Below are 14,803 nucleotides of genomic sequence, written 5' to 3' on the forward strand. Positions count from 1 at the left end.
CATCTCTACTAAAAATACAAAAAATTAGCCAGGCATGGTGGTGGGCACCTGTAATCCCAGCTACGTGGGAGGCCAAGGCAGGAGAATCGCTTGAACCTGGGTGGCAGAGGTTGCAATGAGCGGAGATCACGCCACTGCACTCCAGCCTGGACAACAGTGCAAGACTCCGTCTCAAAACAAACAAACAAAAAAACAGGAATAGAAAGGGATAGGACTGAACATCAGAGGTTGCTGCATTTAGAAACAAAGTGGGTTCAGAGGAGCAGAGGGAGCATTTGGTCTACTCGCAGTTGCTGCTGAGTAAAGCAGGATAAAGTCCTTCATGACCCTTGCACTTTTTTATTGGAATTATTTAAAAATCAGATTGCGGTATAAAAAACACAATAAGTGATGAAAAATAGATCTCTGGATGAGACCATGTGTCATAGAGTCCAGTGGAAGGGGAGAAGCAGGATAATAGAAAATCTACAAAAAGTAGACAAAAGTTATGTTTTTGTTATAGAAAAAATCTTTATTTAAAGAGAAATGATTAAGAGAAAGGGAAAAAACTGAAATCTATGGGTGAATACTAACAGAGAATATGTAGATCAGCCTGAAGACAGATGAGGATCAAAAATGTAATGGGAACTAGATAAGAGTTTTCTAAAAATCATCTTAGTAAGATGTAATTTAACAAAACTTGGAATATCTTTAACTATTAATGACAATGTTTCTAAAGCATCTTTAAAAACTAAAATGTAAATATAACTACTCTTTTTTTTTTTTTACTAACCCTTAGTATTTTATGTGTAAAAACCCCCACTTTTAACCCTCATTTTTGGCAGCTTAAATTTCAGAAAAGATAATGATAAAAGTATAAATCATTTTTAGCTGTTCTAAGAAAAGTGTCTATTTTTGAAATCTGTCCTTATTGGCATCAGGTTTATAAAATGTGCTTTATACACCTGCCTAAATACATATTGTTCATCAACTTATGAGAAATAGCATTTTTAAGATAGAACAGGGTCTCTAGATTTTACAAAAATAATTTTAAATACTTTCTTTTTTTTCTTTTTTTTTCCGAATAAAGTCTGGAGTTTAGTTAATAGTAATGTACCAATGTTAATTTCAACAAATGTACCATTGTTACGTAAAATGTTAACATTAGAGGAAACCAGGTGAGGGTTATACAAGAACTCTCTGTACTATCTGCAGCCTAGAATAATCTAAAACTATTGCCAAATAAAAGGCTTTTTTTAAATTTTTTTATTATTATACTTTAAGTTTTAGGGTACATGTGCACGACGTGCAGGTTCGTTACATATGTATACATGTGCCATGTTGGTGTGCTGTACCCATTAACTCATCATTTAGCATTAGGTATATCTCCTAATGCTATCCCTCCCCCCTCCCCCACCCCACAACAGTCCCCAGAGTGTGATGTTCCCCTTCCTGTGTCCATGTGTTCTCATTGTTCAATTCCCACCTATGAGTGAGAACATGCGGTGTTTGGTTTTTTGTCCTTGCGATAGTTTGCTGAGAATGATGGTTTCCAGCTTCATCCATGTCCCTACAAAGGACATGAACTCATCACTTTTTATGGCTACATAGTATTCCATGGTGTATATGTGCCACATTTTCTTAATCCAGTCTATCATTGTTGGACATTTGTGTTGGTTCCAAGTCTTTGCTATTGTGAATAAGATATTAACTCAAAAAGTTTTCTTAATTCTTCATTTTCTTCTTCAGGCTTGAAAAAGAAAGTGTTGCAATAAACATAGGTGTGCATGTTTATTGCAACACTTTCTTTTTCAAACCTGAAGAAGAAAATGAAGAATTAAGAAAACTTTTTTTGAGTTAATATCATCACTGGAGTATAATGTGGATCAAATAAGGAAGAAAAATAATGAATTAGAGGAAGAGGCATCTGGGTATGGTTTTCATATTGTAGAACATTTTAATCATTTATTAATTGACTTAACTCTAATATTACTTGATTAAAACCTAGATACAAATTCATTTTATGTCTGCATTTTCATAATTAAATGAAATCTATTTTAAAATGTATTTTGGAAACGCACAACATTATAGGCATGCGCGTCATGGGGGCGGGAGTCAGCTGAGCTGCTGGGGCAAGGTTGGGATGAAAAATGTATATTAAAAACATATTAAAAAAGAAACAACACAATCTGAATTTTTTTTGAATGCCAAAATGCTACACTTCTTTTTTTTTTTTTTTTTTTGAGACAGAGTCTGAGTCTGTCATCCAGGCTGGAGTGCAATGGTGCATTCTCTGCTCACTGCAACCTCCACCTCCTAGGTTCAAGCATTCCTCTGGCCTCAGCCTCCTGAGTAGCTGGGATTACAGGCATGTGCCACCACACCTGGCTAATTTTTGTATTTTTAGTAGAGACGGAGCTTCACCATGTTGGTCAGGCTGGTCTTGAACTCCTGACCTTGTGATCTGCTCACCTTGGTCTCAAAAAGTTGGTGTGAGCCACTGCACCCGGCCATTTATTCTTTAATGATTTTGAAAACAATAATGACAAAGCCTTGGACATGTAATGTCAACTGCACTCTTCATTATCTTGTTTCAATTTTAATTTCTGAAGATATTTTTGCTGTCTTTGGTCATCTTTCTTTTGCAGTATCCTTCTCTGCTGCATTCAAATTCTTTAAAGGAGACCTATTCATGTCATTCTTTAACATCAAAATTTATCTTGATATGTAGCTTGTATTTTGTTTCTGCCTCTTTTTCTTTTAAATATAAAACATATCATGGAAATTTACTCATTTTACATGGGCCCTTCTGTTGTATACATGAAGTATACATGCTATTAAACTTCTGTCTTACAGAAATAAATTTTATATATATATAAATATATGCATAACTTAAAAAGAGTAAAATGAGCATTCATGTTTTGATCACAGATTTTTTTTAAATGGAATGTGTCTTTGAAGCCCTGAACACAGCTATTTTTCTATTTATTTACTGAGCACTTAAGTTGGTTTTCTGATTCTAATGAACATTTTTCTGTCATTGCCTTTCTCTACATGGTTCTGCATATCTTTCATTTTGTTGACATTTTGTCAGGAAAGATCTCTAGATCTCTTCTTCAAAGTCTTTAAGTCAACACATATCTCTGCCCCTTTCCTTTTTTTCTAAAACTGCCTGTTTCCTTTTTCTCATGAGATCTGGTTGTATAATAGGGTGTGCCACCTCCTTCGTCTCATTGCCCCTTGATATTCTGGTATGATTGGGTGGCTTCCTGAGTCCTGCAGAATCATGAGCCGATTAAACCTCTTTTCTTTATGATCATAGAGAATATTAGTACTGCAAAGTGGATCTATCAAATGTCTTCAAGGCCTTTTCCCTGTTGTCTTGACAATCAGCACTCAGCTTCTTTTCATTCAAGTATCTGAAGGCTTCTTGAATTTTCCCCCTCAAAATGGACTTGTCTTCCTTTACCACATTGCCAGGCTGCAACAAAGATAGCTGATAATGCAGAAGCAAGTTCAGAAGGGGCTAGCAAACAGAGGTCAGGAGAGTTTGGAGGGCTTTGAAGACAGGAAGATGAGGTAAAGTTTGGATCTTTGTAAAGAATTGTTAAATACTTGTGATCAAAAGCCTGACAGGAAAATGGACAGTAAAGGCCAGACTTAGAAGGTCTCAGATGAAAATGAGGAACTTACTAGGAACAGAAGCCAAGGGTACTTTTGATTTGCTGTAGCAAAGAACATGGCTTCACGGCGACCCTGCCCTGGAGATCTGTGATGTAGGCTTCAGCCTACAGGGTCAGTGGGTTTTCTCCCGTATGTGGAGACGAGAAAGTGTAGAAATGAAGATACAAGACAAAGAGATAAAAGAAAAGACAGCTGGGTCCAGGGGACCACTACCACCAAGATGCGGAGACTGGTAGTGGCCCTGAATGCCTGGCTGCACTGTTATTTATTGGATACAAAGCAAAAGGGGCAGGATAATGAGTGTGAGCCATCTCCAATGATAGGTAAGGTCACGTGGGTCATGTGTCCACTGGACAGGGGGCCCTTTCCTGCCTGGCAGCCGAGGCAGAGAGAGAGGGGGAGAGAGAGAGACAGCTTACACCATTATTTCTGCATATTAGAGACTTTTAGTACTTTCACTAATTTTGCTACTGTTATCTAAAAGGCAGAGCCAGGTGTACAGGGTGGAAAATGAAAGCGGACTAGGAGCGTGACCACTGAAGCACAGCATCACAGGGAGACGGTTAGGCCTCCGGATAACTGCGGGCGGGCTTGACTGATGTCAGGCCCTCCACAAGAGGTGGAGGAGTAGAGTCTTCTCTAAACTCCCCCGGAGAAAGGGAGACTCCCTTTACTGGTCTGCTAAGTAGTGGGTGTTTTTCCTTGACACTGATGCTACCGCTAGACCACGGTCCACTTGGCAACGGGCATCTTCCCAGACACTGGCGTCACCGCTAGACCAAGGAGCCCTCTGGTGGCCCTGTCCGGGCATGACAGAAAAGCTCACACTCTTGTCTTCGGTCACTTCTCACTATGTGTCCTCAGCCCCTGTCTCTGTATAGGCTGGCTTTTCCTAGGTTATGATTATAGAGCGAGGATTATTATAATATTGGAATAAAGAGTCATTGCTACAAACTAATGATGAATGATATTCATAGATAATCATGTCTATGATCTAGATCTAGTATAACTCTTGTTGTTTTATATATTTTATTATACTGGAACAGCTCGTGCCCTCGGTCTCTTGCCTAGGCACCTGGATGACTTGCCGTCCACACTGTGAAACTTTGAACTTGAGGGTGATGACTTAGTGCATGTCTGGTGGAATGACCTTCTAGGCAGCAAAGCTCAAGATGTGTCCTGTCTGCATCGAACAGCCTGTGCTTGTATGTGTGACCGAGGAAATGACCTCTGATTGGGACTTATATTAAAGGAGTCCCAACTTTTATATTAAATGAGAAGCAAAACTCAAAAGTTTGGAAAATTTGCAGCCTGGCCAATTGGTCAAAAAGAAAAGCTGATTTTCAGGGGGAAAATTCTGGAAGGGTTCAGAAATGTGCATAAAAAGGAGTCCAGTGCTAATAGCCAAGACAATAGGAAAAAGGCCTTGAAGGCATTTCAGAGACATTTACAGCAGCCCTTGCTATCACAGGCCCTGGGGCCCAGGAGAGAAGTATGGTTTCCTGGGCCAATCCCATGATCTCCCTCTATGTGCAGCCTCAGGACACAGCTGCCTGCATCCCTGCAGCTCCAGCTCCAGCTCCAGCCATGGCTGAAAGATGCACAGATACAGCCTGTGTCACTGCTTCAGACGGTGCGAGCTAGAAGCCTTGGTAACTTCCTCATAGTGTTAAGCCACTAGGTGGACAGAGCATGAGACTAGAGGCTTGGGAGCCTCTGTATAGATTTTGGAAGATGTATGGAAATGCCTGGGTGTCCAGACAAAAGCATCCCCAAAAGGCAGAGCCTCATAAGAAACCTCTACTAGAGCAGTGCGAAAGGAAAATATGGGGTTGGAGCCCCCGCACTGGAGGCTACCATCATGCAGACCCCAGATTTATAGACCACCCCCCCCCCAACAGCTTGTACCATCAGTGGGGAAAAGCTACAGGCACTCAATACCAGCCCAGCCCATGAGGGCAGCCGTGGGGTGGAAACTCTGCAAAGCCACAGGTGCAGAGCTGCCCAAGGCCTTGGGAGCCCAGCCCTCACAGCCCTGTGCCCTGGATGTGGGACAAGGTTTCAAAAAGGGTGATTTTGGAGCTGTAGGATTGAATGACTGGCCTTCTGGGTTTGGAGACTGTAAGTCCTATCTGTGCTTTGTTCTTTCTGGCAAAATCCTCCCTTTTGGCTGGGAATGCTTACCCATTGCCTGTGCAAGTACTGTGCTTTGGAAGTAGTTAACTTGCTTTATATTTCAGAGGCTCATGAGCCTAAGGGACTGTAGCCTTGTGTCAGATGACACTTTAAGCTTTGGACATTTGTATAAATGCTGGAATGATATAAGACTTTAGGGGACTGTAGGGAAGGCATCATTGTATTTTGCAATGTTAGAAGGACATGAGATTTTAGGAGTCAGGGACAGAATAATAAAATTTAGCTCTGTGTCCCTGCCAAAACTCATGTGGAATTGTAATCGGGATTGTTAAAGGTGGGGCATGGTGGAAGGTGATTTAATCATGGTGGAGAGTGGGGGTTGGAAGGTGGGGGCATAGGGAAAATGGGGGATTATGGTGGGGGTGAGGGGTGAAAAGCGGTGGGGGGGGTGGATCCTTCACAAATGATTAAACACCATCTCCTTATTGCTGTCCTTGTGATAGTGAGTTATCTTCATGATTTTGGAGCTGTGAGATTGAATGGATACTGGGCTTCTGGGTTTGGACTTGCATTGGGCCTGTGGTCCCATTTGTGTTATTTTCCCGGGAAATTTATTCCCTTTGGATTGAGAAAGCTTACCCAATGCCTGTACCATCACCGTACCTTGAAAGAAGAGAACTCCCTTTTACATTCAGGGACTCATAGGCAAAGGGACTGTAGCCTTGTCTCAGATGAGATGTGGAACTTTTTACATTTGCATTAATGCTGGAATGATTGAAGACTTTTGGGAACTTTTGTAAAGGCTTGATTGTATTTTGCTCTGTGAGAAGGACATGAGATTCAGTGGGCTCAGGGTTTGAATAATATGGTTTGTCTGTGTTTCCCTAGAAAAACTCAAGTGAATTATAATCCTGAATGTTGGAGGTGGGGCCTGGTGGGAGGTGATTTAATCATGACAGGAGGGGGTTGGGGTGGAAGAAAAAGGAGTGGGTAGGGTAGGGAGGAGTATGTTGGCAGTAGGGTGGTGAGAGGGTAGGGGGTAGCAGGAAGCGGGGTAACCTGCTGCAGAGGCAGAGGCTCATGGAAAACCTCTACTAGGGCAGTGCACCTGTGGCTTTGCAGGCTTTAGCCTCCATGGCTGCTCTCATGGGCTGGATTGGTGTGGAGTGCCTGTAGCTTTTCCATACTGAGGGTGTGAGCCATTGGTTTGTCTATGAATCTGGGCTCTGGAGGATGGTGGCCTCCTATGTGGGGGCTCCAAGCCCATAGTTTCCTTCTGCACTGCCCTAGCAGAGGTTTTCCAAGAGGCTCTGCCTCTGCGGGAGGCTTCTGCCTGGAAACAGTGGGCGGTGGTGTGGGTGGCGGATCCTTCACCAATGGTTAATCTTGATGCTGATCTCCTGATAGTGAGTTATCCTGAGATCTGGTCTTATAACAAGATGTGGCTCCTCTTTCCTCTCTCTGTCTTGCTCCTACTCCTGTCATATGAAACGTCTCATTGCCGCTTGGCCTTCTGGTATGGTTTGGAGGGGCCTGATCAGCGTGGGCCTGGTCAGTGGACCTAGTCAGTTGGGACTGACCTAGTCAGTGAGGCCTATTTAATGGGGGCATGGTCAGCAGGGGTCTCTTTGGAGAGGGTCTCATTAGGGGGATCTAGTAGTGGGGTCTTAGTGAGTGGAGACCTAGTGGCAGCCAGTTGTTTGGTGTCTGGTCAGTGCAAACTTGGGCTGTGGGGCTTGGTCAGTGGAGACCTGGTCAACTGGGGCTTAGTGGTGGCATTGTCAGCATGGGCTGGGTCACTGGTGACCAGGTCAAGGGGTGCTATTCATTGGAGGCCTGGTCACAAGGGACATAGTCAGCACGGCCTGGTGGGCGTGTCCTCATCAGTGAGGCCCTTGTCAGTGGGGTCCTGGTCAGGGCAGCCTGGTCAGTGGAACCTAATCAATGGGGGCCTGGTCAGAGAAGACTTGGTCAGTTGTGGCTTTTGTAGCACTGGTCTATGGGGTGACCTGGTCAGCAGGGATCTCAGCAGTGGGTGCCTGTTCATTGGGGTCTACTCACTAGGGTCATGGTCAGGGGCATCTGGTCACCTCAGTCCTGGTTAGTAGGGGCCTGGTCAGTGGCAGCCTGTTCCCTGGAGGCCTGGTCAGTGGGGCCTCATCTGTGGGGCCAGGCAATGGGGTCATGATCAGTGGAACCTGGTCAGTGAGGCCTTGTCAGTAAGGTCCTGGTCAGTGAAGTCCTGGTCACTGTGGGCCTGGCAGCAGAGGCCTGGTTAGTGGGACCTCCTGATGGAGGTCTAATCAGTGAGGGTTTGGTCGGGGAGGACCTGGTGTGTGGGGTCTGGCCAGCAGGGGCTTGGTCATTAGGGGGTGATGAGCGCTGCTGGGAGATCACAGGTGCAATGCATGTTATTGAGGGCCCTGTGGACAGCTGGGATGGCCCAGTGGCACCCAACAGCCCAGTCAAAAGTGGACAAAGCAGGTGTTTGGATGGACCTGGAGGATCTTGCTCAGAGATCCTGACAGGACAAAGTTAAAGGAAAGGCCAGAGTGGCTGGAGAGATGGTCACAGTCTATGTGCTGCACAGGATGGAGGAAGCCAGGGAATAGGCATGTGGGCAGTTGGGGTGCAGGGAGAGGCAGGTGCATGCTGGGAAGTCAGACCCTGCAAGGGCTGTGGGGGCGTCAGGTGGGGTGGGCTCCAGGTGAACCCTCAGGGCACTGGGCAGGTCTCAGCCCAGGCTCCCTAGACCCAGGCCGGGTGATGTGATCACTCCCTGGGGGACTGCTGTCAGGCCCCAGCCACCCACCCTGGGCAGCACTGTCCCATCTCAGGTCTGGACTTTCTCAGATCCTGCAGAGGGCACAGCCTCTAGCCCAGGAGGGGCAGCCCCGGGGTGCAGCCTAGGCTCTCCATGGGCCTGAGCATCCCCTGCCAGCCCTGAGCTCCCTCTGCTCCCAGATCCTGCTTTTCCAGTGACAGCCAGCAGGGAGACCCCGTCCTCCCTTCCCTGTGTGTCTCCTGGGCTGAAACTTGCAGTGGATTGGGACAAGGATGGTGCTTCCATCAGGCCCACTTAGGGAGGGGACTGGCTCCTAGCCTGGCGCAGGTCCTCAGCTCTGCCTTGGTTGCCTTAGAATGAGAAGGATCAGTCAGTGCCCTGAAGGTGAAGTTGAGACTGTCCGTGCTGTGTGCGAGGCTGATCTAGGGATGGAGGACTTGGCAGGGCCCCCCGGTCTGTCAGGCCTGGGCAGTACTGTTCTGTCTCAGGACTCAGAAAGCCCAGCCCTGAGATGGGACGGTGCTGCCCAGGGTGGGTGACTGGGGCCTGACAGCAGTCCCTCAGGGAGTGACCACATCACACAGCTGGGGTCCAGGGAGCCTGGCCTGAGACCTGACCAGTGCACTGAGGGTGCACCTGAGTCCACTCCACCTGATGCCCCCACAGCCCTCACGGGGTCTGACCTCCCAGCATGCACCTGCCTCTCCTTGCACCCCAGCTGTCCACCCTGTCTGTTCCTGACTTCCTCCATCTGTGCAGCAGGATGGGCTGGACAGGGGGACAGCCTATGTGCACATTTGGTGGCAAGCAGGAGTGACACACCATCCCTGGGAGGTGCCATAGTTTCTGCCAAACCCAACCCCAGAACTCTGTCCCTGAGGTGGTTTTACCAAACCCAAAACCCAGAACTGTGGTTGTGGCTCAGCGGTCAGCACCCGCTAGTGTCAGAACACTACTGGGAAGTTGGGACCTGACCAAAGCCCATGGTGTCTGTGGCCTGAGGACAGGGTGTCTTGGGGCCATAAGGCCAGGCCACCAATGGCCATTGGGTCATAGGGCCTCAGCCCCAGGGTTTGTCCTTCCCTGGATCCATCTGGTTCAGTCCTATCAGGGCCATGGAACCCGAGACCCAGCATCCAAGGTCCCCTCCAGGAATCCTGCCGGCCCAGCTTACTTCATTGTGTTTTATCTGAGAGCAAAAATGTCAGATTGGATGCACAGAAAGACAGTTCAAAATGCTTAATGACTAGAAGAAATCTAGGAGCAGCAAGAAAATAATGTGGAGAGGGCAGGACCTCTATGACTGGAGTCTGCAGAGCCAGGGGTACTGGCACCCAGTTCTGTGGCCTGGCACCACCTGCCTCTCAGAGGATGGGTGGCACACTGTCCTTACCCGGAGGACAGCAGGCCTGGTCATCAGCTTTTCTACCTGTCCCTGCAAGCATCATGTTGCTAGAAGAGAATCTCATGCCAGAGCTTGGACCATCCCTAGCTCAGGGGTTAGGGGTTATCTCTTGGTGACCTAAATGAAAAAGCAGGCCCAGATCAGAGTTCCTGATGTTGAGCCTTTGAATCATGGGAGGGAAGGCTGGTCCTAGGTAGACCTAACCTCTTTGAGGAACCACAGAGCCCAAGGCTGGTAACCTCCAGAATCCTCTGGCCCCGATCCTCCCCGGGGTCCCTCTGTAGGCTGTCCCACCAAGCTCTCTTCCATCTGTCGATGTCTCGGCTGATCTACAAGGGAGTCCACTTTCAGATGTGGAGCTGGGCATGGTCACTCCTGCTGGATGTCTGAAGGTGGAAACCATGGACCTAGGGAAATACCAGGTACAGCCTTTCCATGCTCATCCAGAGCAAGACAAAAAGGCCAGGCAGTGCCGGGAGCCCAGGTCTCCAGCTGGAAGGAACGTCAACCCTGCAGTGGGAGGAGGGGCCCGTCGCACATCCTATGCACAGATGGTAATGTAGGCACCACAAGTAAGCTGGGCTTGGTGCTTTTCCCTGGCTTCGGAAAGAAGTCAAACAAGGAGCTTTTTGCAGAATGAAACCTCCTTTCCTTCCAGAAGCATTGCTGACTGTTTGGTGGTTGCCATTTGTGGCAGTGAACTTCTTGTCCATTCTGAGGTTGGGCTGGTTCCTCCTCTTGGCCCTGCCATACAGACCATAAAGGAGAACAGCAAGAGGTCCCCAGCAAACATCCACAGGTGGCTCTGGACACAAGCCACATTCTAAGAGGCATGTCATGTTCTGGGAGGGCTAAGGAATCAAGTAAGGCCTGTGGGGCTGGAGGGTCCCAGGGCAGGTGGGGCAATCCGTAGCTATGGGAGTTTCCCATGGGAATTGGGACATCCCAAGGCAGAGGCAGCAGTTCAACAGGAGGAGTCACAGAGCCACCAAGGGCTCTCCTGGTCCAGGGAGCAGTCAACACCATGGACTGAAGACCTGCTGGGCTCCAAGCCCTGGGCCAGGCTGGGGCATGTGGGGCCAGAAGGCAGCTCAGAGTGGGAGGCAGAGAGAAAAGTGTACTCAGAGGGCACCTGTTTCATTTCTGGGTGTAATGTAGTCCTGAGATTCTGGCTGGGAAGTGCTTCCAGGGTTTCATATGTGTTATGGAGCTGCTTCCTCTTCCCAGCCTCACCCTGCAGGAATCCCAGTGAATATATTGCCACCATCTTGGAGCTCAGTGCCCTCATAGTGATCTGCCTGTGCATGAGCTTTCTGTACTACCTCACTCCTGAGGAGGGATGCTTCTGCAGGGCCTATGACTTGGTGACAACTTCAGACACCATCATCCTGGAGCAGGACTGCACCCTCACTAGCCACGGTGTTGATGACTTCCTCAAGGCCAAGGCCACGTTCAAGACTTCGGACTTCAGTGATGCACTTGTGCCGAGCAAGGTGAGCTGCTCTGGGGTCTTAGGAAGTAGAATGGAACTTGAGATCAAGTGTCTGATCAAAGGACTTGAACTTAATCTGGAGGGCTCTGGGGAGCCATGGAAGGTACTGGATAAAGGAGGGGGACACTCAGATATGGGACTGTCTCAGGTTAGACTCAGGTGCCCTCAGAGCTAGTGTGTTCAGAGGTCTTGTCTCTAGAATGAAAATGGGAAGGAGTTGTCAGATGAGGACTTATAAATGGAGGCTGGCATCTTCATGAGTGCTGGTGGTGGTCCCGATGTGGCACTACTACGGGAACAGGGGTCTCTCCATCCAGGGACATGGTGGATAGACCCTGCATCACTCCATTCTGCCCCTCCTTTCCCTCCTCCCATTCTCCCGAGGGCCTCAGTGCATGGGCGCTGTCCATCCTCTGGTGCTGAGCCAGCCAAGAGACACAAGCCTGCCTGGCTGCCTCTTAGGATATGACAGCATAGCCAGTGGCCTCTACTGGGTCCTGTACAACCTCACAAGACACCCAGACACCGGGAGTGCTGCCAGCACGTGGGGCAAGAGTCCTGAGAGACCACAATCCTGAAGACATTGGATGGTGGCTGCGGGGCCTAATGGCCTGTTCCCCAGCCCTTCTCATTGGCTCTGCTCCAGGTGGTGAAGGGGGAAAACGTTTTTGTCAATTCTGCCATTATTGCCTAGCAGGAAAAGGAGCAGAGCCCAGAAGCAGGGCCTGTACCCAGCCTGCCTAACAAGGGGAGAACTTGTAGGCTTTGTGGACAGAAAGATATGGGAATCCATGTCTATCACCCACTAACTTGCTGAGACATTAGTAAAATCAGTTTTGTTTTCTGAACTAAATTTCTGCCATCTGTAAATTGAGGTGAATTTCTTCTACCCCACGAGCCTGCTTGGAGAATTAGTGACAGCGTATGTAGAGCAGGTGCCATCCAGCAGGCATTTGCTGTCCAAGCCACTCCTCTTCCCCCTTGATTTTCTGCCTAAATTTGCATTTTGTTCCCAAGACCTTCACTCTCCTTAATTTTGCTCTTCCCTCAATTCCTGCCTTATTGTCTATTCCATGGAGTCACCAGGATCTAAGTGGGCAACAGTCATGCATGCATGTCTGCTTATTGCTGGAGGTGCTGTCAGGGACCTTGCCCTCAACACCAGGTCTGACCCTTGCAGTGCAGGCAGGGCATTCTGGAGGAATTGTGCCCTTGGAAGGAGCCCTGAAGAGCGACTGGTGAGTATTGGTGGATAAATACCCCAACTTCCTTGCTCTGGGTGGGATGACTCTGAGGCACATGTTCTATGCTGTGTCTTAGAGGTACCCGGCCGGGCTGAGTCCTGGCTGCCCACAGTGGAAACTTTCTTGATGAAGGACCCTTTAACTGCTTCATTCCTTTCCTGTCTCAGTTCCTCACTCCTCTACTGGTGTTTCCTGGGATTAGCACCCTAAGGAAGAACTGGCACTAGAATCACTGTCCTAGAGTCCTCTCCAAATAAAATTTTTGTATTTGAATCTTTGCCTCAGGTTCTACTTCCAGGAAGCCCAAACTAAGACACACATTTTTCTGTTGGCTCTTCCAATCCCTGTCATTGTGCTGTTTTTACCAAAAAGGAACATGAGGATCAGAGAAGGAAAGTCACTTGCCCAAAGTCACACAACTGAACAGTGGTGGAGTGCAACTTTGACCATGGACCGTCTGGCCCCAAGGTGGATGCTTGCTCCTCTCCCGTGAGACTCCTCCCATATCAGGGTCAAATGAATGAAAGGAGAATGTTAAAGGTAGGGTCTCTGATGCCTGTGCCAGAGAAACCCCGGGCTCATGGCTGGTGCCACTCTTACTTCATTAAGAGTAATAATGAAAAACACACGTTCAGTGCTGACTGTGTGCCTGAGGGTGTTGTTGTAGGCAATTTGCTGACTTTATTTCATTTAATTTTCACAATAACCTTGTTTTTACTTCTAGTTTTTAGGTGAAAAAAACTGGGGCAAAGAGCAATACAGAGAGTTGCAAAAATTCATACTGCTGGTCCAGGTTTGAACCAAGCAGTCTGCACCTGGAGTCCTTGTTTGTAATCATGGCACCCTGGCTTCTCACACACCTCAGGAGTTCCATCTTGTGTCAGGCATCACACTGAGCAGTTTCTTTTAAGAACATAATTTGTCATTATGTAGATTACGAATTCTTCAGAATGCCACACAGGTTCATGTGATAAAAGGAAACAGTTGATCAGTGGAAGCATTGAGAACAAACATTCTCTTTTTCCACTCCTGACTCCATTCCAACAGTTGGGACAGTGTTTTCCCTGTGCCTATAGAAACCTCAGCTCCTGTGCCAAGGACCCTGGTCCCTTTGGGGAATGTGGCAGTCAGGTGCTGGCAGGGACCTCTAAGCGATTGAAGGGTCATTAAGAAGGAGCTGTTTACAAAGGTGTGGACAGGGCCAGGGGGAACCAGAAGGTATGGCCCAGGGCCCTGAGGTCAGCTACAGCACCTGCTCCCCTAACCCCACAGCCCAGGGTCCACTTAGCCCCTCTATCCTGCATGGTCCCTTTCCTGCTGGGAAGCAGGTACCCACATGAGCAGCAGAATCCTGTTTCGTCCTGCAGGCCCCTCTTCTCCTTATGAGTGGTGTTTTGTGGGTTTCCTCCCTTGGTTTGGGATGTCACCACCCCCCAGGCTGGTGGGGCCACAGAGAAGCTGTTCCAGGAACTCAGAGGGAGAATCTGCAGCTGAAAGAGGAGGCCAGAGGAGACATCATTCCCTATGCCCTTTGACTGCATCCAGATGCCCCCACTGACCACACTACCATCTCCTTCTTAGACTGGAGAGGCTGCAGGGAGGGGTTCTAAGCCTCCTATTGTGTCTCACCTCCAACAGTGAGTCAGCACCTGCTCCCCTAACCCCACAGCCCAGGGTCCACTTAGCCCCTCTATCCTGCACGGTCCCTTTCCCGCTGGAAAGCAGGTACCCAAATGAGCAGCAGAATCCTGTTTCTCCCTGCAGGCCCCTCTGCTTCTTATGAGTGATGTTTTATGGGTTTCCTCCCTTGGTTTTGGATGAGAAACACCCTTTCCCCTTCCATGGGGATTGTTTCTGTGGACCCCACCCTGAGTTTTCCCCTGATGGGGCAACAGGCAGGTGGGGGTGGTGGGACCAACTCTTTAGAACCAGCAACACCAAACAGATCCCAGTTGGGGGAAGTTCATGCTAAGTGTCATGGGTCCTGTGGAATTTTCTGAAGCTTTCCTGTTTTCCCCGCCACTCCCTCCAACCAGCTCATCTGATCTCCTGGGATCTCTACTAAGATGCTGGCAGCC

At 48.2% G+C, this 14,803-nt stretch overlaps 1 pseudogene; it reads left to right on the top strand.

The window, feature by feature from the left end:
* The window catches only part of LOC134756419 (ankyrin repeat domain-containing protein 18B-like), a 22,797-nt pseudogene extending 8,275 nt beyond the window's left edge, over nt 1-14,522 (top strand).
* The last annotated feature ends 281 nt before the right edge of the window (nt 14,523-14,803 follow it).

The sequence above is a fragment of the Gorilla gorilla genome, chromosome 2, assembly GCF_029281585.2.
Source record: "Gorilla gorilla gorilla isolate KB3781 chromosome 2, NHGRI_mGorGor1-v2.1_pri, whole genome shotgun sequence".
In the NCBI taxonomy this organism is placed as follows: domain Eukaryota; kingdom Metazoa; phylum Chordata; class Mammalia; order Primates; family Hominidae; genus Gorilla; species Gorilla gorilla.